Below are 24,956 nucleotides of genomic sequence, written 5' to 3' on the forward strand. Positions count from 1 at the left end.
TGTGTTGCTCTCTGTGTGAAGCAATGAAAGGGCTGTGCTTGTAGAGTGGAAAGGGAGAAATATTTTTTATTTCATCTATGGATATTCTGATATTCAGCAGCCAAGGGTGCAAACCTTGGTTGGCAGGGGAGAGCAAGAAGTCAGATTTAATTGCACATTGGCACTCTCTGAGTGCATGGGAAATATTGCTGGCATATTCCCAGCTTTGGCAGAAGGCCAAGAGCAGATTACTTGCCTGGTCTCTTTGTCAGGACCTTTGATTCAGTCGTCCAAAACAGGCAGAGTGGAAAAACAAGTCAAAATGTGAACAATAGAATGGGAGTTTTTTTTGTTGTAAGTATCATTCACAACAGGATAAGCGCAATCAGTGGAGAAGCATTGTCCGAGGATAGCTAAATCTTCCCTGAGCGGCAATTAGTACTGGTAAAGAACCGATTCAATCCCTGATTTTTTTCAGTCTAAGTACAAGAACATAGGAAATAGGGGCAGGAATGGGCCATTCAGTCCTTTCAACATGATTTATCAAGACCATGGATAATCTTCTAACTTGGTGTAATTTTCTTGCACTGTCCATCGATGCCTTGATTCCCTTAATAACCAGAAATCAATCGATCTGTGTTCTGAACAAACTTAATGACCGACCCTCCACAGCTCTTCAGAGCAGGCAATTCTAAAGATTCATCACCGTTCATGTGAAGAAATTCATCCTCAGTCCTGAACAGCCTTATCCTAATTGTGAGATTGTGACCTTTGTTTGTTTAATGCCACTAGGCCTGTACTCGCTGAAGTTTAGAAGGATCAGGGGGGGCCTCATTGGAAATTACCGAACAGTGAAAGGCCTAGATAGAGTGGATGTGGAGAGGATATTTCCACTAATGGGAGAATCAAGGACCAGAGGACATAGCCTCAGAATATAAGGACATACCTTTAGAAAGGAGAAGAGGTGGAATTTCTTTAGCCAGAGGGTGGTGAATCTGTGGAATTGCCAGAGAAAGCTGTGGAGGCTGTCAATGGATATTTTTAAGAGAGATTGATAGATTCTTGATTTGTACAGGTGTCAGGGGTAATGGGGAGAAGGCAGGAAAATGGGATTGAGATGGGATGAGATGGGATTGAGAGGGAATGATAGATCAGCTATAACAGAATGGTGGAGTGGACGATGGGCCGAACGACCTAATTCTGCTCCTATCATTTGTGAAATGAGAAGTTATGCGACTTCACAGCTAGGGGAACCATTGTCCCTGCATTTAACCTCATAAACTCAAGAAGAACTTTATAAGTTCCAATGAGATCTTCTTTCATCCTTCTAAACACTAGAGAATCTCAGATTAGAATATTTCTCCCCACATAGAAAATCAGTCCAATGAATCAACTTTGTACTTCTATGACAAGTAGATCCTTTCTTGGGTATGGGAGACCAAAACTGTGCACAATACTCCAACTGCAGTCTTTCAAGGCCGCATGCAATTGCAGAAATATGTTCTACTCCTGTATTCAAATCTTTTCATAACAAAGGCTGAGACATCATTTGCCTTTTTCGTCATCTGCTGCACTTGCATGTTGGTTTTCTAGTGGCTTGTGTCCAAGCATACTGGAGTCTTTTGATCATCAATATTGGCCAATTCCTCACCAGTCAACACATACTCTTATTTTTGTGTTATACGCACCAAAGTACATGACCTCATATTTCCCACACTATATTCCCCTTGTCATGTTCTCACCCACTTACTTAGCTTTTCCAAGTCCCTTTAAAGTCTCGTTATCTCCCCCCCCCCCCCCCCCCCCTCCTCCCCTCTAACTACAATTCCACCTAGTATAGTATTACCAGCAAACTTAGAAATGCAACATTTGCTCCCCTCAGTCAACATGTTGATACAAATCCAGGGTAGTTGGGGTCTCAACACTTACCCCTGTAGTATCCTTCTAGAGATAGTTCCCAGAGAAGATTTTGTTCATTCCACTCTTTTTGTTGTGTCTGAAAACCAGTCCATATCCATATATTATCCCATTCTATGTGCCCAACATTGTCCAATCTCCTGTGTGGGAATGTGTAGATAGCCTTCTGAAAATCCCAATACATCACAACAACTTAGTTTCCCCTTATTTGTTCACCGAACAACACCTAAAATTCTAGCAGATTAGTAAAACATGATTTTCCTTTCATATATCCGTGTTGATTTGGCTCAATTCTAAAATTATTTTCAAGGTGTTATGATATTGCCTCTTTCATTATACACTGATCAGCCAAAACATTATGACCTCCTGCCTAATATGCTGTTGGTCCTCCGTGTGCAGCCCCATACGCAGCAGGGTGCGATGCACTGTGTATTGTGACACATTCTTCCATTAAAATTTTCTGTGACTTGTGCCACAGTAGACCTTCTGTTGGTTTGGACCAGATGAGATAGCTTTCATTGTCCTCACGCATCAATGAGCCTTGGGCGCCCAACACCATGTCGCCGGTTTGTGGTTTGTCCCTCCTCGGACCACTGTCGGTAGGTACTCACCACTGCTGACCGGGAGCACCCCACAAACCTTGCCGTTTCAGAGATGCTCTGACCCAGTCCTCTGGCCACAACAATTTGGCCCTTGTCAAAGTCACTCAGGTCTTTACTCCTGCCCATTTCTCCTGCATCCTACACATCAACTTCAAGAATTGACTGTTCACTTGCTGCCGAATATATTCAGGTGCCATAGTAACAAGATAATCAATGTTATTCACTTTGCCTGTCAGTGGTCATAATGTTTTGGCTGATTGGTGTAGATGCCAGCATTTTCCCTTCTATTGGGCTAACTGGTCAATAGTTTTCTATTTTCTCTCTTGCTCCTCGTTTAAATAGTGGCACCGCATTCTTTCTTCCATCCCCACTCCAGTCTTCAGTAACCATTGTAGAATTCACCGAATTTCAGGGAAATTATGATAACCAGATCATTCATAGAAACATAGAGACATAGAAAATAGGTGCAGGAGTAGGTCATTCGGCCCTTCGAGCCTGCACCGCCATTCAATATGATCATGGCTGATCATCCAACTCAGTATCCCATACCTGCCTTCTCTCCATACCCCCTGATCCCTTTAGCCACAAGGGCCACATCTAACTCCCTCTTAAATATAGCCAATGAACTGGCCTCAACTACCTTCTGTGGCAGAGAATTCCACAGATTCACCACTCTCTGGGTGAAAAAAAAAGTTCTCATCTCGGTCCTAAAAGACTTCCCCCTTAACCTTAAAATGTGACCCCTTGTTCTGGACTTCCCCAACATCGGGAACAATCTTCCTGCATCTAGCCTGTCCAACCCCATAATTCTGTAACCACCTCTTTTGAAATTCTTGGGTGTAGTTCATCAGGTCCTTGGGAATTATCATCTTTGAAGCTCACCAACTTCTCGAATAACGATTCTTTGATTAATACTTATTTCCTTCTCAGTAGAGTGGGTGTTTTTTTGGGGGAATTCACAAAGCAACCTGATTAATAACAAGGTTATTGCAGATGGCAACAATCATTTAAGCAAGATAATGAAACCCTGAATCTTTCTTATACATGTAACTGTCTGAAGAGTGAAGAGTCTTTAATTATCATATGCGCTGGCAATGGTGCAAATTTTGTATTACTTGCAACAACGTTACAGGCCAGCAAACACAATACACAAAGATAATGTATAATAAACAAAAAAAACAATATTCAAAACTTTCCAATTATCCAAATGTCTTTAAAATGTTCTGTATGAGTCAGAAAGGGCCTGAATTATAGGAGAGGTTGGGGTGGCTAGGCATTTATTCCTTGGCATGCAGGAGGCTGAGGTGTATAAAATCCTGAGAGGGATTGAGAGGTGAATGCACAAAATATTTTGCCCAGAGTAGGGGAATCAGGAACCAGAGCACATAGGTTTACGATGAGAGGGGGAAAATGTAATAGGAACCTGAGGGGTAACTTTTTCACACACAGAGAGATATATGGAACAAACTGCTGGTTTACAAAAGAAGATACAGAGGGCCAGAGTAGCTGAACGAGTGAGGCAGCATCTCAGGAGAACATGGAACGACCACGTCGCAAGTCGGGACCCTTCTTCAGACCAGAGTAGGTAGTCGAGGTGGGTACTGTAACAATGTTGTAAAGACATTTGGACAGGTACATGGAGTGGAAAGATTTAGAGGGATATGAGCCAAATGTAAGCAATAGACAATAGACAATAGACAATAGGTGCAGGAGTAGGCCATTCGGCCCTTTGAGCCAGCTCCGCCATTCAATGTGATCATGGCTGATCGTTCTCAATCAGTACCCCGTTCATGCCCTCTCCCCATACCCCCTGACTCTGCTATCATTAAGAGCTCTATCTAATTCTCTCTTGAAAGCATCCAGAGAATTGGCCTCCACTGCCTTCTGAGGCAGAGAATTCCACAGCTTCACAACTCTCTGAGTGAAAGAGTTTTTCCTCATCTCCGTTCTAATTGGTCTACCTCTTATTCTTAAACTGTGGTCCCTGGTTCTGGACTCCCCCAACATTGGGAACATGTTTCCTGCCTCTAACGTGTCCAATCCCTTAATAATGGGACTAGCGAAGATGGGGCTTTTTCGGCGACATGGGCAAATTGGGCGAAGGCCCTGCTTGCTTGCTGTATGACTCAAATAAATTAATCACCCCCAATACTTGTGCAAAAACACAAAGTCCTTAAAGACGGTCCATAAAAATTCATAGTTGAGGTTAGTGTTGTGTAGTGTACAAGAACTTGGTCGCTAATGGGGCAAAGCTTTTCTTGAACCTGACGGTCACAGTTTTCAGACTCCTATACCTTCTTCCTGATGATAGGTGAAACAAGAGCGTGGCCAGAGTGATGTGGGTCTTTGATGATATTGGTTGCCTTTTTGAGGCAACACCTCCTATAGATCCCTTCAATGGTGCAGAGGTCAGTACCTGTGATGGACTAGGCAATGTCTACCACTCTCTCTGAACTCTTATGTTCCAAATGTCTTTTAAACATTCTATATAAGGATCACTGTCAGAAAAAAGCCATTCTTCTTGCTATGTAGGATTATTTCCAAGGTGTTCAAAAGAAGGGAAATGGACAGACTGTCTTAATCCCAGATCTAAACCCTGGCATTTCCCTCAGCATGGAGATAGCATAATTGGCTAGAACATAATCTTCACCACACTGAAATGATGCTGCATCACCATTCCGAGGTTTTTACTACTCTTTGCTTGGCAAAGCCATTCCATAGTTGCCTGGTGATATTCAATACAAAAGATCACAAAAATCGCACAATAAAATCTTGTTGCCCAATATCTGTTTATCTTGCCCCATACTTCTCCCTTAAACTTTATGTAGGAGAGAACTCCAGATGCTGGTTTATCGTGAAGATAGACACAAAATACTGGGGTAACTTAGTGAATCAGGCAGCATCTCTAGGGGAAAAAATTCAGGTCGAAACCCTTCTTCAGACTGAAAATAGAGATGGGGTTGGGGGAAATGGGGTTGGGGGAAATAAACTGGAAAGGGAAAACAGTTGGAACAAATCATGTCGGCAACAGATGACCTCAGGAAGGGTGGAGCCCATAATGGCTCATTGTTAGCTGGGGAAGATGTGATAACAAGAGGGGTACAAGGATGCGAACAGTGGAACTGGTAGGACATCTAGGGTGGGGGAGAGAGGGGAATGGAGAGAATGCAGGAGTTACTTGAAAATTAGAGAAATCAACGTTCATACCGCTGAGTTGTAAGCTGCTTACCAAAATATGAGGTACTGTTCCTCTAATTTGCGTGTGGCCTCATTCTGACAGTGGAGCAGGCCCATGGCAGAAAGGTCAGTGTGGGAATGGGAAGGGGAGTTAAAATTGTTGGCAAAGGGGAGATTGCGCAGGCCCAGGCGGACTGAGCATAAGTCACTGTAAGGAGTTTGTACGTTCTCCCCGTGACCTGCATGGGTTTTCTCCGAGATCTTCGGTTTCCTCCCACACTCCAAAGACGTACAGGTATGTAGGTTAATTGGCTGGGTAAAATGTAAAAATTGTCCCTAGTGGATGTAGGATAGTGTTAATGTACGGGGATCGCTGGACGGCACGGACTTGGTGGGCAGAAAAGGCCTGTTTCCGGCTGTATATATATATGATATGATATGATAAGTGTTCAGCAAAACTTTGCCTCTTTCACCTTAAAGCCATGCCCTCTACTCTTTGACAATTCCACTCTGAGACAAAGGTCGTGTTGAATGTTTCAAGTTGCAATCCTTCTTCATCCAATCTCATTCCACATTAATCGCAACTGCGACATGCTCTCAATCCAATTCTTTCACTGTCCCATATAATTCAATACTTTCACTCGTGTCTCATCCAGCAGTGAGCCATTTGAGAGGTTGTTGGATGGGGGGGAGGGAGGGGGCATCCTGCTATGTCCCACAACAGCGGCAGGATCCTGGGCTATGGTCCGTCCCCACTGAGCATCGATGCTGGTTGTGCTGAACATCAATGTGTTCTCACTACGTACTCCTGCACCTTGAATTGCACCAGCCGGAGGCATTCGGAGGACACTGGAATTTAGAAGGATGAGAGGGGATCTTATTGAAACATATAAGATTATTAAGGGATTAGACACGCTAGAGGCAGGGAACATGTTCCCAATGTTGGGGGAGTCCAGAACCAGGAGCTATAAGTTTAAGTATAAGGGATAGGCCCATTTAGAACGGAGATGAGGAAAAACTGTTTCAGTCAGAGAGTTGTAAATCTGTGGACTTCTCTGCCTCAGAAGGCAGTGGAGGCCAATTCTCTGGATGCTTTCAAGAGCTAGATAGAGCTCTTAATGATAGTGGAGTCAGGGGGTATGGGGAGAAGGCAGGAACGGGGTAGTGATTGTGAATGATCAGCCATGATCACATTGAATGGTGCTGGCTCGAAGGGCCGATTGGCCTACTCCTGCACCTATTGTCTATTGTCTATTATTCAGCAGCGGACAATTCCCTGCACTGGAGAAACAATATGCTTTTAGCAAACCAATGTGAGCCCTTCGCTGAGTGAGAATGGTTCAGTAGCTGTCAATGTCTGTCCTGTCAATGTGTACCTGGGAACAGCTGGTTGAGCACCGTGTCCTGTATTATGCGGCTGCTCAAGATGAACTCTTTCAAAGACCACTGCATTCCTTTCCAGACTTTCTTCACAAACACATAGTCCACAAGGAAGTGAATGAACTCGAAAGAAGCCTGCAGGTATCTCAAAGCAAAGCACTATATTTCATGACTTTGGTCTAGTCCCTTTAATCCACTAATACAAGCCGTGCATTCATTATGAGAGGCTGCTTGTGAGGGGCCAAGTTAATCAGGCAAGACTTGATTTCAATTCTGCTCCTGTTTCTCAACAGGATGACTGTAAATTAATATAAGATTGGTGGTGAAGGAAGTTGGGCGTTTTTTCCCTTGACATTGGATCATCTCAACTGAGAGCCTCAGTGGATGGACCATAAATTTCTTATGGAACATAGATTCCTAGAGTTATAGAGTCATACAACATGGAAGCAGGCTCTTTGGCCCATGCTCACCAATATATCCCATCTAAACTACTCATTTGCCTTAATTTGACTCGTATCTCTTTAATTCTTTCCTAACTATGTACCTGTCCAAACATCTTTAAATATTGCTATTGTATCTGCCTACCCAACTTCTTCTGGCAATTCGTTCCATATACCCACCACCCTCTGTGTGGAAAAAGTTGCCCCTTAGGTTCCCATTAAATCTTCCTCATTTCATTTTAAACCTTTACCATCTAGGTCTTGCCTTCCCTACCCTAGGGAAATGATTCTGAGCATTTATCCCATCAACTCTCCACATGATTTTAAACACCTGTATAATGTCATCTCACAGCCTCCTGCACTTCAAGGAATAAAGTCCTAGACTGCTTAATTTCTCCCTATAGCTCAGGGCCTCAAATCATGCGACATCCTTGTAAATATTTCTCTGACCCTTTTAACATTAATGGCATCTTTTCAATCGTAGGATGACCAAAACTGAAGACAATACTCTAAGTGTGGCCTTGTATATCTGTACAATACATTCCAACTTTCATACTCAATATGCTGACTGATGAACGTCAATGTGCCAGGAGCCTTCTTCGCCACCCTATCTACCTGGGACACCACTTTCAGGGAACTATGTACTTGTAGTCCTAAATCTTCCTGCTCTATGACACTTCCCTCGGCCCTATCATTCATCTGCCTTGGTTTAACTTCCCAAAATGCAACAACTCACACTTATCTGAATTAAACTCAATTTTTGTATTTCTCGGCCGACTTGTCCAGCTGATCAAGATCCTGCTGTAATTCTTGATAACCATCTTCATTGCCTACAATACCACCTATTTGAGTGTTATCACTGACTTGGAGTAGGTTCCCTCCAGTGAAATGAATGGAAGGAAAAAATTGTAGATTTTATGAAATGCACTCAATCCTAATTGCTGTCTTCACTCCGCTCAGGCAATGTCTGATACCCAGGGTGAAATGAGCAAAGCCTGCAAAATGATTGGTTTTGTTCCTTTGTCTGTTCGAGGGGTATAATCAAAGGAATGTTCAAAGAGGGATCTGGCAGAGGCTTACAGAATAGAACGGCCTCTGCTATGTTGACTAACTTTGCGCAAACCCAAGACTGAAGTGTGAAAGTTTGTTTTCATTCATTTATTTGTTACCGCCCAGAATTCATTAAAAGGTTTTGGCTTAATTATAAGTTAAGTAGAAACTCACAACTCTTATCTTTTCCAAGAAATGTCACGTCACCCACTATATGTATTTACATAGCTCTGTGTCTGGACAAATATTCATATTTATACACCTGAATTTAAATATAGCAGAGTTAATTCCGAAGATTTCAGGAGCACAATGGTAATTTTCTTTCTCTAATGGTTCTCAGTAATAAATGCTGAATATATGACCAAAGTGCTGATGGTATCTGTCCATCATACATCTCTCAAATATCTACATCCACCATGAAAAACATCACTACCCCATTTCCACAAACTTCCCATGCGTCAGGAAGGACCTAATGGACAGTAAGTCCATCCCATTGAGTATTCCCCCATTTTGCATCATGACTGGCATTGTGACAAATGACAAGCCACACAGAGACTGAAGGCTCCCGACCCAAAACATCATAAGATCATGAGATAATTGCAGAATTAGGCCATTCGGCCCATCAAAGTCTACTCCGCCATTCAATCATGGCTGATCTATCTCTCCCTATCTATCCCATTCTCCTGCCTTCTCTACATAACCTCTGACACCTGTACTAATCAAGAATCTATCTATCTCTGCCTTAAAAATATCCACCGACTTGGCCTCCACAGCCTTCTCTGGCAAAGAATTCCACAGATTCACCACTCTCTGACTGAAGAAATTTCTCCTCGTCTCCTTCCTAAAAGAAGGTCCTTTAATTCTGAGACTATGACCTCTAGCCCTGGGCTCTCCCACTAGTGCAAACATCCTCTCCGCGTCATCTGCCCATTCCCTCCACAATTGTTGCCTGACCCGTTGGGCTCCCCCAGCTCTTTGATTTTTGCTCAGAGTCTGGAACTGTTAAATGTAAAAGGTCTTTGACATCCTAGCAGTAAAATCTCTCCGATCTCAAACTACATCAGGTTTTTACACTCGTTTAAGAACAAAGATAACAGCGGGTGATTCAATAAATTCCAATAGCCTACAATAGCCTCCAGAACCAGGGACCACAGTTCCAGAACCAGGGGCCACAGTCTAAGAATAAAGGGGAGACCATTTAAAACTGAGGTGAGAAAAAACTTTTTCACCCAGAGAGTTGTGGATTTGTGGAATTCTCTGCCACAGAAGGCAGTGGAGGCCACTTCACTGGACGAATTTAAAAGAGAGTTAGATAGAGCTCTAGGGGCTAGCGGAATCAAGGGATATGGGGAGAAGGCAGGCACGGGTTTGTGGATGATCAGCCATGATCACAATGAATGGCAGTGATGGCTCAAAGGGCCTCCTCCTGCACCTATTTTCCATGTTCCCATGTTCACAATAACATTGTTTACTTCAATATTTGGTGTTTGACAAATGGTTCTATTTAATCACATATTTTACAAGGGGAGAACACAGAAACTGGCTCGGCACATTCTCAAACACCTTTGCAGTGACAAACTAATTTGCATGGATGGTCTAAACGATTTTGAGGACGGACACCCAAAATCCAACGGGATCCCACCACTAGTCACATCTTCTCATCTCCACCCCTTTCTGGCTTTCGCAGACACCAGCCCTCTGCAAATCCCTAGTTCACTCATCCCTTCCCACCCAAACTACCCCCTCCCCAGGTACCTTTCCCTGCAACCGCAGGAGATGCAACAACTGTCCCTGTACCTCCTCCCACGACTTCAACCAGGGACCCCGACAGTCCTTTCAGGTGAGGCAGGGGTTCACTTGCACCTCCTCCAACCTCATCGACTGTATCCGGAGTTCCCGTTGTGGCCTGCTGTACATTAGCTAGACTACGTTTAGACTTGGCAATCGTTTTGCTGGACACTTACGCTCAGTCCACCTAGGCCTTCACAATCTCCCGGTTGCCAAACATTTTCCGTTCCCATTCCCACACTGAGCTTTACGCTCTGGGCCTCCTCCATTGTCAGAGTGAGGCCACACGCAAATTGAAGGAACAGCACCACATATTTCGCTTGGGCAGCTTACACCCCAGCAGTATGAACATTGACTTCTCTAATTTCAAGAAACTCCTGCATTACTTTCCACCCACCCATCTCTTCCCCCTCCCCCACCCTAGTCATCCTACTAGTTCCTCTGTTCACATCCTGAATGAATGAATAAATGAATGAATTAATTAATTAGTTAATTAATTAATTAATGATACTTTATTATCACATGTGACACGTCTCAGTGAGATTTTTTGTTTTGCTTACACAAGTATGCAAAGTGTTGCCATATATAGGGCGCTGACAGTTATAAAATATCCCATTTAGCCATTTAGTCCCCGATGGTCCCTCTTTGTTCTCGGCGCCCCCCCCCCCCCCCCCATGCAGAGTCCCCATTTGTTCTCCGGGGCCCCCACACGCTGGGTCCCCCTTGTTTCTCTCAGCGGCCCACCCATGCCGGGTCCCCCTTTGGGGTCCCCCTTTGATCTCGGTGGCCTCCCCACACCAGGACCCTCTTTGTTCTCGACGGCGCGTCCAATACCCACGTGGGCCCATCCGACCTCCGGCACTCACGCGGGCATGCCCGTCCAACCTTTCCATGTCGATAGCAAATCTTCCCTAGATAACAATAGGCTATTATGGACTACACCCTTCCTGAGGTAATCTGTTGCCGGCCCTGTTTTCTTCTGGCGTTCTCTATCCTTCAGTCTAGAGAAGGGTTCCAATCCGAAACTTCACCTATTCCAGAAATGCTGCCTGCCCCGCTGAGTTACTCCAGCATTTTGTGTCTATCTTCAGTATAAACCAGCATCTGTAGTTCCTTCCCACACCCAAATTTAATGTAGTGAGGGTTAATTCCCTGGGTACACAAATATTCCAGTTATTAATGGACAAAATGTCTGGTCTAGAATGTTTCTTGATATCAGCTATAATGGTGCAAAATATCTGAGCTGAAGATGTCTGACGCCTCGTTTGGTGCAGGCTAAATAACATTGCTTTATTGGTTTATGTTTGGCTGATGCATACGAGAACATCTCATGGTCATCAGCTTGCAAATCACATCTCTTGAACAGCCTGCCTCCTGCTGTGAGCCAGTAGCCTGTGTTTAGTAGATAGCATTGTTTGCTTACAAAGCTGTCCTTTTAAATTCAAAACAGAATACTGTTTTAGTTAACATTTGATCAGGGATTTATAAAGACTGATTCTTGTTGGTACTGTGTAGGAAGGAACTGCAGATGCTTGTTTAAACGTAAGATAGACACAAAAAGCTGGAGTAACTCAGCGGGACAGGCAGAATCTCTGGAGAGAAGGAATGGGACCCAAAATGTCACCCTTTCCTTCTCCACAGAGATGCTGCCTGTCCTGCTGAGTTACTCCAACGTTTTGTATCTATCTTCTTGTTGGTATTAATGCCTGCTGCCCCCTGAATTCCTAAAGAATGTTCATGTCTAACAGCCCAGGACAATTTGAAAGAAAAATGAGGCAAGAGAAGACTGGGCTTGTATACACTGGAATTTAGAAGGATGAGAGGGGGTCTTATTGACACATAAGATTATTAAGGGATTGGACATGCTTGAGGCAGGAAACATGTTCACGATCTTGGGGGAGTCCAGAACCAGGGGCCACAGTTTAAGAATAAGGGGTAGGCCATTCAGAACGGAGATGAGGAAAAAAAAATTCACTCAGAGAGTTGTGAATCTGTGGAATTCTCTGCCTCAGAAGGCAGTGGAGACCAATTCTCTGGATGCTTTCAAGAGAGAGTTAGATAGAGCTCTTAAAGATAGCAGAGTCAAGGGAGAGGGCAGGAACAGGGTACTGATTGTTGATGATCAGCCATGATCACAGCGAATGGCAGTGCTGGCTCGAAGGGCCGAATGACCTACTCCTGCACCTATTGTCTATTGTCTAAGACAGCATAAATGATTTCCCATGTTGGTGTTGTCATAAGTTCATAAATTCATAAGTGATAGGAACAGAATCTGGCCATTTGGCCTAGCAAGTCTACACCACCATTCAATCATGGCTGACCTATCTCTTCCTCTCAACCCCATTCTCCTGCCTTCTCCCCATAACCCCTGGCAACTGTACTAATCAAGAATCTGTCAATCTCAGCCTTAAAAATATCCACTGACTTTGCCTTCACAGTTTTCTGTGGCAAAGAATACCACAGATTCACCACCCTCTGACTAAAGAAATTCCTCCCCTCCTAATAGACAATAGACAATAGGTGCAGGAGTAGGCCATTCGGCCCTTCGAGCCAGCACCGCCATTCAATGTGATCATGGCTGATCATTCTCAATCAGTACCCCGTTCCTGCTTTCTCCCCATACCCCCTGACTACGCTATCCTTAAGAGCTCTATCTAGCTCTCTCTTGAATGTATTCAGAGAATTGGCCTCCACTGCCCTTTGAGGCAGAGAATTCCACAGATTCACAACTCTCTGACTGAAAAAGTTTTTCCTCATCTCTGTTCTAAATGGCCTACCCCTTATTCTTAAACTGTGGCCCCTGGTTCTGGACTCCCCCAACATTGGGAACATGTTTCCTGCCTCTAATGTGTCCAACCCCTTAATAATCTTATCCGTTTCGATAAGATCCCCTCTCATCCTAAATTCCAGTGTATACAAGCCTAGTCGCTCCCGTCTTTCAACATATGACAGTCCCGCCATTCCAGGAATTAACCTAGTAAACCTACGCTGCACGCCCTCAATAGCAAGAATATCCTTCCTCAAATTTGGAGACCAAAACTGCACACAGTACTCCAGGTGCGGTGTCACTAGGGCCCTGTGCAACTGCAGAAGGACCTCTTTGCCCCTATACTCAACTCCTCTTGTTATGTAGGCCAACATTCCATTGGCTTTCTTCACTGCCTGCTGTACCTGCATGCTTCCTTTCAGTGACTGCCCTTTAATTCTGAGGCTATGACTGCTAGTCCTAGACTCTCCCACTGGTGGAAACATCCTCTCCACATCCACTCTATCCAAGCCATTTGCACTTGCTTTACACTAGAACATTAAAAAACGTCAATGGGAATAGAGCAGCTGACCACTCTGGTTCCTTGACCATTCCATTTGATCATGGCTGATCAGCCCCAAATCTCAACTCCTTTTCTACGCCTGTTCCCCACCAAGCCCAAGGTGCTGATATTTCAAATATGTATCTTCTTATTTCAATGCCCCCAGTTACCGCATGGTGGAGAATTCTACAGACTGCTCCCTCCTCTGGAAAAAGAGCCATTTTTTACCTTTCATTAAATGAGCTCTGTACAAGAGTGGAGCAGGTGTTTTGCATGAACCCAGAACTAAATTTGGTGTGATTTCTGTGAGTGCAGGACAGAAAGGGTGACAGTGGTTATGGGAAGAAGGCAGGAGAATGGGGTTGAGAGGGAAAGATAGATCAGCCATGATTGAATGGCGGAGTAGACTTGATGGGCCGAACGGCCTAATTCTGCTCCTACAACTTAAGAACATGAAAATTCTTGAGTATCATGTCAAATTACTCGACTGCAGTTAGACTCTCCCCTGAAAAGTCATGACAATGAAAAAACCTTTACCATACATGGGCAGATCTGACCATGACGTGATTGGACTATTAGTCTCAGTGTACAAGGTTTTGAGGTGAGTATTGAATATCATGGCAAGTATTTTAAAAGATCAAACAAATTACTTCTAGGTCTATCAAGTGCATACGTGGTGATTGCAAAGGGACATGGTAGTTCCAACTGGTGACTTCAAAATACCTCCTTCAAAACACCATTTTTTTAATGTACAATTGTGGATGTGTGAGTTCCTTTATGAAATCTCTGGATACGTTTTACCTTCAAAATATCACCTTTTGGGTTTGCGAAATCTGACATTAAATGCTTCCAAGTTCCTCTGTACTGAAACATTGGGCTTTGAAATTTGGAAGCAAACCCAGTTTTGATTATTCGTTTCTGATGTCAGTGGTTTGGAAGACTTCAATGAAACTGTGGGTAAAAGACCTAAACACATGTGCCATTTGAAACAGATGAATAAACTATGATTGTAGATTATATAGTAAATCAGAGGCTGAAATGCATTAATTTTAAAGCATTGAAAAGAGCTGATTACAACCTAAGTTAGATGACACAATGTGCCAATTAGAAACAATGGGCACTGGAGATATCAAAGAAGTGAAAGCATATTATTACATATCTTCTGGTAATGTCAGCATATTTTCTTTTTGGCTCATCTGGGGATTTTTTCCAAATGATCCATAACTGTTGTTAAATCTTTAAAAATGAAGTAAGACAATGCTCCCATTCAACAGGTATAACAGGTATAACAGAGCTTTATTTGTCGTTCGGTACCGAAGTACCGAACGAAACTACATAGCAGTCATAGAAAAAAAAAAAGAACACAAGACACATGACCCCAACACAAACGTCCATCACAGTGACTCCAAACACCCCCTCACTGTGATGGAGGCAACAAAACTTCCACTCTCCTCCCCACGCCCACGGACAGACAACTCGTCCCCGACCGACCCGCACAGTCCCCGCACCGGGCGCTGAAACGTCCCGCGGCCGAACCGGGCGATGAAAGGCCCGCGACCAAGCCTTGCGCAGCTAAGTCCCGTGGTCGAGCCGCACCGGGCGATGTCAAGTCCGCAGTCGAGCCGCACCAGCGATGAAAAGCCCCGCAGTCGAGCTGCACCGGGCGATGTTAAGCCCCGCAGCCGAGCTGCACCGGGTGATGTTAAGCCGCGCAGCCGAGCTGCACCGGGCACTGTTAAGTCCAGCGGCCAAGCCGCACCGGGATGTAAAGTCCAGCGGCCAAGCCGCACCGGGATGTAAAGTCCAGCGGCCGAGCCGCACCGGGATGTAAAGTCCAGCGGCCGAGCCGCAGCGGGCGATGTTAGGCCCCGCAGCCGAGCCGCACCCCGTGCCGTGAGGAAGAGAAAAGTCCCCCCCCCCCCCCACACCCACCCCCACCCACCCACACCACCACCCCCTCCCACACATACACAACCAAAAAATATATATATAAAAACCATCCCAACACCGACACACAACAAAAAAAAGACGGACAGACTGCTAGTCAGCCGCTGCCGTTAGGCGCCGCCACATAAAGTGCAATATTCCAACAGTTATGTTCTCTCTTTCAAAATCCACTGTCAAGTGTTAGGATAATTCAAGTTGCTCCATCGGTCTGTTTTGTAGGCGATTGGGTCTTTCAGCAAGTAATGAATTGCAAATGCTTGGGTGGTTAGATCAAATCTCCAACTCTGGGAACCTTTCCACCTTCACGCTCTCCCACACACAAGCTGCCTCGTGTGTTTCTGATCTCTCTTTACTCTCTCTTGTCATTCCCGCATTTCAGCCTTATCACCAGCCCTTCCTAATATTGATCTGATTGAAATGGCTCACTAAATAAGCAATGCAAAACAAGTAAAACATTATATATGATATGTATATAATGTGTATAAAATCACGAGAGGAATAAATCAGCTAGATGCACAGAAGTTCTTGCCCAGAGTCGGGGAATCAAGGACCAGAGGACATAGGTTCAAGGTGAAGGGGAAAAGGTTTAATAGGAATGTATTTTTTAACACAAAGGGTGGTGGGTGTATGGAACAAGCTGCCAGAGGAGGTAGTTGAGGCTGGGACTATCCCAACATTTAAGAAATAGTTAGACAGGTACATGGATAGGACAAGTTTGGAGGGTTATGGACCAAGCGCAGGCAGGTGGGGACATGTTGGTTGGTGTGGGCAAGTTGGGCCGAAGGGCCTGTTTCTACACTGTATCACTTTATGACTCTATGACTCCAATATATACAATCATGTATTGGTACTCTGCCTAATATTGTTACATCAATAAGATCTTTGGTTGCCTAAACAGCATGAGACTGGAATTCAACTCCCAAACGGCTATGTTCTGGGCCATTTTACAAGACAGAAAATATGATATTTTGAAGTATTGTTGGAAAATAATATACATTGGGGAAAAATCACCATTTAGAATTATCGAAGGAATGGAAATCATCATGGCTATGATATAGGGATGAATATTACCATTTCTTTTGATGAGAGGTAAAGTTATGCACTGAGTTACCAGCATTAAATGAAGCAGTGGGTTACAGGTGCTGGGTGAACTCATTCTTGCACATGTGGTTCTCCTGGCTTCATTTTTGGGGGGAAATGTGGTCCTTATTCTGCAGATGTTGAATTAGTGGGTGAGATAATGAAGTTCACCCCGGGGCTGTAGCGGCACGGTGGCACAGCGGTAGAGTTGCTGCCTTACAGCGAATGCAGCGCCGGAGACTCAGGTTCGATCCTGACTACGGGCGCCGTCTGTACGGAGTTTGTACGTTCTCCCCGTGACCTGCGTGGGTTTTCTCCGAGATCTTCGGTTTCCTCCCACACTCCAAAGACGTACAGGTATGTAGGTTAATTGACTGGGTAAAATGTTAAAAATTGTCCCTAGTGTGTGTAGGATAGTGTTAATGTGCTGGGCGGCACGGACTCAGTGGGCCGAAGGGCCTGTTTCAGCGCTGTATCTCTAAATCTAAAAAAAAATCTAAAAAATCTAAAGATGTACTACATTTTAAAATCCGTGTAATGTTATGTTCCTGAAGTCAAAGTGATAATATGATTCACCACACAAGCTTTATAGAACAGTACAGCACAGGATCAGGCTATTCGGCCCACAATGTCTATGTCCTATATGAAGAGAAGTTAAGCTAATTTCCTCTGACTGCATGTGATCCATACCCCTCCATTCCCTGCCAATCCACGTGCCAATATAAAAGCCTCATAAATGTCACTATTGTATCTACCTCCACACCACCCCTGGCAGTGTATTCCAGGCACCCACCACACTGTGTAAACTTACCCCACACGTTTTTGTTAAACTTTGCTCCTCACACCTTAAATCTCTGACCTCGAGTCCTTGAGGTTTCCACCCCTGGGTAAAACATTCTAACTGTCTGCCCTGGAGTAAATATTGTGGTGTCTCTGTAATATTATTACACACATCTAATGACGTGCTCTTCAAATGACTGACTTTATTGTCTTTGCAGTGAACGTATCTCGAGGGCTTAGGAAAATTCTGCATTTTTCTGCAAAATTCTGCAAATTTTGATATAATATTTGTAGTGTAAATATTTTTTAAGACTAATTTGTTCAGTGACCAAACCAGGGTAGAGAGCCAATGTGAGGATCCAGATTAATTTCTCTCTGGAGCTCACCAGAATGAGTCAGGATAGCTGCAGCTGTCAGCCGGACAGCTTGACATTGTTTGGCTGATGGGGCCTGTAATTTTCAAATGTTCCAGGCCCAGAATCAAGCCCTGGACGAGCAAACCAAAGGGGTGTCATGGCAGGTTTATGGCAGCCTCTGGTCTTCCTGCAGAATAAAGTTGAGCAATCCTGTCTCTTCCAACTCCACAGGAACAAAAGTTTGGAGTGTTTTTGCAACTGACTGCGTCAGTCGCTTTAAGAATCATCAGACTTACGAAGAATGGAGGTTTCCTGCCCATGCTGGCTTTAGTGGGAGAAAATAACTTTAGGAAACAGATCTGTTACGGGATCTTGTGTAAGGAGACACAAGCAGTTATAAGTGACCCAAATCCCTGTCCAGCACAGGTGTGGAACTGGCTTTCTGTTTAACGTGTAGAAGCAAGGAACTGCAGATACTGGTTAAGACACAAAGGGACGCAAAATGCAGGAGTAACTCAGCAGGTCAGACAGCATCTCTGAAGGACATGGATAGGTGATGTTTCGTATCGAAACGCTTCTCCAGAGATGCTGCCTGGCCTGCTAAGTTCCTCCAGCAGGTCGAGTCCTTTTCAGTTAAAAATGTTGAACCTTGAACCAGTTCCGCAGATTAATCAGGCTATGGTGAGCATCCCCCTAAATCTCTCCTCCTCACCCTCTCATCCTCTCAACTGCTTTCCTTTAATCAAAGTCATTACAGCGCATTCAGTTAGCTCTCTTGGCAAGTATTCTTTGTCTGGAGGGAATTCATCTGCATAAATCGTGTCTTCCTTAGAAAGCAGACATGGGCTGATTATGGTCGAGGAAAGGAAAAGGAAAACACTCTTCTTAGCTGGTTCAAGCTGAATGACTTTGGGAGGATTTAAACTTCTGGCTGAAAATTGTTCACTCTAACATTCCTTTGAGCATCCTTTTCAATCAAAGCTGGCACCAATCACAAAGTAAAATCCATCACTTCCGTTCAAAGCTGTTATGCTGGACGGTCTGTCATGGTATCAGGAAGATGCCTTCTCATTGTTGAAAATATGAGGAAATCAGAGTGCATAAGAGATTAGACCTTTGTATGGTAAATCTGTCGCACAGCAACACCAGACTTGTGATAATACCTATTAGACCCTGGTGACTCGGCTAATAGGATAATTAAATGTTGGAAACAGTTATAGTTCTCTGGTCACTGCTTAAAATGGACTATGGTATACTGTTCCCACGGGCTGTATATTTACAAATTAAAAATGAACAAAATTACCCACCTTGCACACCATGGAGGGCAACCCATTCTCCTCATTCACAATGTGTAGGAAGGAACAGCAGACGCTGGTTTAAACCGAAGATAAACGCAAAAAGCTGGAGTAAATCAGCGGGTCATACAGCATCTCTGGTGAAAAGGAATAGGTGAGGATTTGGGCTGAAAGGGATCTGAAGAAAGGTCTCGAACTGAAACGTCACCTATTCCTTTTCTCCAGAGATGCTGTCTGACCCGCTGAGTTACTCCAGCTTTTTGTATCTATCTCCTAATTCACAAAGATGGTTGGAAACTTATCGTCTTATGGATTCATTTGCAAGTCCAGCAGTAAAACTGGTCTGCACATACAATGCACAGACTCTACCCAAAATCAAAGGAAGGTAGACACAAAAAGCTGGAGTAACTCAGCGGGACAGGCAGCATCTCTGGAGAGAAGGAATGGGTGACGTTTCAGGTCAAGACCCTTCTTCAGGCTAGTCAGGGGAAAGGATCATTAAAGGAGGCTGATTTACCACCAGCCAAATCAGATGATCACTCTGGCCACTCACAATGTGCCACTTTCAAAGTGTTGATGGCTGGAAGCATGGAGTTAACTAACACTACTGATCCTATTTTGAGGCAGTTAGTAAGTACAATCATACAAGCAGAGACCTATTGTGCCATTTAAAATTATTAAAGGATTTAAAAATATAAACAGAGAGAATCTATCGGAAGGAAAAAAACTGCAGATGCTGGTTAAAATCGAAGGTAGATACAAAATGCTGAAGTAACTCAACGGATCAGGCAGCATCTCTGGAGGGAAGGAATGGGTGACATTTCGGGTTGAGACCCTTCATCAGACTGATGTCAGGGGAGGGGGTGGGACAAAGATAGAATGTAGTCAGAGACATGAAGACTAGTGGGAGAACTGGGAAGGGGAGGGAATAGTGAGGGAAAGCAGGGACTATCTGAAGTTAGAGAAGTCAATGTTCATACCGCTAGGGTATAAACTACCCAAGTGAAATATGAGGTGCTGTTCCTCCAATTTGCGCTGGGCCTCACTCAGGACAGAAAGGTCAGATTGGGAATGGGAGGGGGAGTTGAAGTGCTGAGCCACCGGGAGATCAGGTAGGTTAAGACGGACTGAGCGGAGATGTTCAGCGAAACGATCGCCGAGCCTGTGCTTGGTCTCGCCGATGTAGAGAAGTTGACACCTGGAACACCGGATACAGTAGATGAGGTTGGAGGAGGTGCAGGTGAACCTCTGCCTCACCTGGAAAGACCGTTTGGGTCTTTGGATGGAGTCAAGGGGGGAGGTAAAGAGACAGGTGTTGTATTTCTTGCGGTTGCAGGGGAAAGTACCTGGGGAGGGGGTGGTTTGGGTTGGAAGGGACGAGTGGACCAGGGAGTTGCGGAGGGAACGGTCTCTGCGGAAAGCAGAAAGGGGTGGAGTTGGGAAGATGTGGCCAGTAGTGCGATCCCTTTGGAGGTGGAAAAATGTTGGAAATTAATATGTTGTATGCGATGGCTGATGGGGTGGAAGGTGAGGACAAGGGGGACTCTGTCCTTATTACAAATAGGGGGAGGGGAGCAAGAGCAGAGTTGTGGGATATGGAGGAGATCCTAGAGAGAGCCTCATCTGTAATGGAAGAGGGGAATCCCCGTTTCCTAAAGAATGAGGACATTTCCGATGCCCTTATATGGAACACCTCATCCTGGGCGCAGATGTGGTGTAGACGGAGGAATTGAGAGTAGGGGTTAGAGTCTTTACAGGAAACAGGGTGGGAAGAAGTGTAGTCAAGATAGCTATGGGAGTCAGTAGGTTTGCAGTAGACGTCGGTCAATAGTCTGTCTCCTGCGATGGAGACGGTGAGATCCAGAAACAGTAGGGAGATGTCGGAGATGGTCCAAGTTAATTTGAGAGCAGGATAGAAATTAGTGGTGAAGTTGATCCAAGTAAATTTCAGTCTGAAAAAGGGTGTCCACCCAAAACGTCACCCATTCCATCTCTCCAGAGATGCTGCCTGTCCCGCTGAGTTACTCCAACATCTTGTGTCCATCAACAAGATTTGGAAATTCAAGGTTTGGAAATTCAAAGGATTATGAATGTCAATGATGAGATATTCAGTTGAAACAGGTTTTTGGAGAGAAAGTTCCAGAATTCTCCTGGCCTTCACACGATTTCTGACATCACACCGATCCTATCACACTGCTCTTATATTAAGGGTTCAAGCTACCCTTTTCTTAATCTCCGTCACCAGATGAAACAGTTTCTCTCTATTTACTCTTCTCAATCCTTTAACCATCTTAAATGGACCCATTACACTCCCCTTTGATCCAGTGTGCTCAAAGCAACACATGTTTGCCTGCATAAAGTGTCCTCATAGTTTAACTCTTTAGCCCAGCAATCATCCTGGTGGATCTATAAAGTCTGGCAGCAAATTCTCCGCCTCCTCGATACACACACCTCTCCCCACTATCCACAGAACCTTCCTGGTGAATGGCACTGAATGCAGTGCTTTTTGTGGTGTTGCATTAAAACGGTATGTGGCTGTAACAGAATGTCCATCTCACTTTGTGATATAAGCCAACATCACCTTGGAGTTTAAAAATCATTTTTTGCACTGGTTCTATAGTGATTTCTGTACCTCAACATTTAACCCTCTGAACTCTTCCACAGTTCCCTTGCGTCTAGCTGTATGAGAATACATAGGTTTGAAGTGGATGAGTTCAAAATTTTCCACAGTGAACCTCACTTGCCATACCTTTGCCCTTCAATTTTCACATTCATTTTATGCTTTATTTGCAAGTTAATTCAGATTATAACCCCCCCTCCTTCTTCCCTGTGCCCCACATGATGGACACCTATTTCTCCCTTTCCCCTTCTCCCCATCCCCTTTCACCTATATTCCTTCCTCTGGGTTCATATTTCATGCCTCTTCTCTCCTTATTTCACACATTTTGTCTATCTCTGTCCTTTGTCCAACTGTTTGGCAATCAAATCCTCCCCACCCATCACCTGTATCCACCTATCACTTGCCAGGCTTTGTCCCACCCCACCTCTCTTCCAGCTTTCTCTCTCCGACTACAATCAGTCTGAAGAAGGGTCCCAACCCGAAGCATCGCCTGTCATGTTCTCCAGAGATCAAGAGTCAAGAATCATGAGTGTTTCATTGTCTATATGTCCCAAAACGGAACATTGAAATTCTTACTTGCAGCAGCACAACAGATATGTGAACATATTACTCTGTAAACACCACAATAAACAATAAAAAAAGTTCAGTATACATATTAACAAAACAAACAACTGATATCAGTGCAAAGACAAGAACAATGCCCCCAGGTCTCTGTAGTTTGAAGCTTATTTGGGGTTTGTAGTGTTTTACAGTGTACTGTGTTTAAATATTTCGTTGTGCTGCTGCAAGTAAGAATTTAATTGTTCTATCTGGGACATATAACAATAAAACACTCTTGACATTTGACTTTTGACTCTTATTAGCCTGATGGTTGTGGGGAAGCAGCTGCTCCTGAACCTAGACATTACCGTTTTCAGACTCCTATTCCCATTTCCCGATGACATAAACATAAACATAAACATAAAACAAACGCGCAGGAGTAGGCCATTCGGACCTTCATTATGATAATGGTTGATCATCCAAAATCAGTACCCCGTTCCTACTTTCTCCCCATACCCTTTGATTCCACTAGCCGTAAGAGCTATATCTAACTCTCTCTTGAAAAGTTCCAGTGAATTGGCCTCCACTGCCTTCTGTGGCAGAGAATTCCACAGATTCGCAACTCTCTGGGTGAAAATGTTTTTCCTCATCTCAGCCCTAAATGGCCTACCCCTTATTCTTAAACTGTGACCCCTGGTTCTGGACTCCCCCAACATCGGGAACATTTTTCCTGCATCTAGCCTGTTCAATCCCTTAAAAATGTTATATGTTTCTATACAATCCCCTCTGATCTGCTCTAAATTCCAGCGGATACAAGCTCAGTCGACCCATTCTTTCATCATCTGTCAGTTCCGCCATCCCAGTGAACCTACGCTGCACTCCCTCAATAGCAAGAATGTCATTCCTCAAATTAGGTGACCAAAACTGCAAACAATACTCCAGGTGTGGTCTCATCAAGGCCCTGTACAACTGCAGTAGGACTTCCTTGCTCCTATACTCAAATCCTCTTGCTCTGAAGGCCAACTTGCCATTGGCTTTCTTCACTGCCTGGTTTAACTGCATGCTTACTTTCAGTGACTGATGTACAAGGACAATAGACAATAGGTGCAGGAGTAGGCCATTCGGCCCTTCGAGGCAGCACCACCATTCAATGTGATCATGGCTGATCAATCTCAATCAGTACCCCATTCCTGCCTTCTCCACATACCCCCTGACTCCACTATCCTTAAGAGCTCTATCTAGCTCTCTCTTGAATGCATTCAGAGAATTGGCCTCCACTGCCTTCTGAGGCAGAGAATTCCACAGATTTACAACTCTCTGACTGAAAAAGTTTTTCCTCATCTCCATTCTAAATGGCCTACCCCTTATTCTTAAACTGTGGCCGCTGGTTCTGGACTCCCCCAACATCGGGAACATGCCTCCTTCCTCTAACGTATCCAACCCCTTAATAATCTTATATGTTTCGATAAGATCCCCTCTCACCCTTCTAAATTCCAGTGTATTCAAGCCTAGTCGCTCCAGTCTTTCAAAATACGACAGTCCCGCCATTCCGGGAATTAACCTAGTAAACCTACGCTGCATGCCCTCAATAGCAAGAATAGCAAGGACACCCAGGTCACGATGCACCTCCCCTTTTCCTAATCTGACATCATCCAGATAATAATCTGCCTTCTTGTTCTTGCCACCAAAGCGGATAAACTCAAATGTATCCACACTCTACTGCATCTGCCCACTCACCCGACCTATCCAAGTCAACCTGCATCCTCATAGCATCCTCCTCACAGTTCACAATGCCACCCAGGTTTGTGTCATCCGTAAACTTGGAGATGTTACATTTAATTCCTTCGTCTAAATCGTTAATATATATTGTAGATAACTGGGGTCCCAGCACTGAGCTTTGCGGCACCCCACTAGTCACTGCCTGCCATTCTGAAAAGGACCTGTTAATTCCCACTCTTTGCTTCCTGTCTGCCAACCAGTTCTCTATCCATGTCAATACCCTACCCCCAATACCGTGTGCTCTAATTTTGCTCACTAATCTCTTGATTACCAAAGTAGGTAACAAAATAAGTTCCTTTGCTTGAAGTTTGAAGAAATCAACGTCCCCACTGTGTCCTGGGAACTGTTGAGTCATGGCCGCACAAGGTGGAGGAGCAGCTTTCCAGAGTGTAGTGAGAACTTTGAGGCGATGCACACCAACACCCTTGTATGCAGCAAGAGTGCACTACCTCTGAAGCCTCCTACGCAGCTGCCCCATGAGTCATCTACTACCTCTTCTGCACTTCCCAAGTAGGCCCTAACAGCCACCTCAGAACTCACAAATCCGGAGCGGAAGCAAATTATCTTCCATCCCAAGGGTCTGCCTAAGAAGAAGAATGTCTGGGAATTAGGTTTCACCCTCTTTTGGTTTGCTAAGTATGTGGTGCAGAAAGCACTCATGCCCAACTGCAAAAAATTATGAATTAAGTGAAAAAATCTGCTGAAGACTGTACATGGTATCTCATGCTACAGGTAGATCTGTGTAATTCTTGTCATTAGCTGCACATGCTACAGCTACACAGATGACAGGGGTGAAATGTGAGTGTGGACGGGGAGGTGTGGGTCTCTGATGATGCCGGTTTCCTTCTTTAGGCAGCGACTCTCGTAGATCCCTTTGATGGTGGGGAGGTCATTACCCGTGATGGACTGGGCAGTGTT

Source organism: Rhinoraja longicauda, chromosome 4, assembly GCF_053455715.1.
Source record: "Rhinoraja longicauda isolate Sanriku21f chromosome 4, sRhiLon1.1, whole genome shotgun sequence".
NCBI lineage: Eukaryota > Metazoa > Chordata > Chondrichthyes > Rajiformes > Arhynchobatidae > Rhinoraja > Rhinoraja longicauda.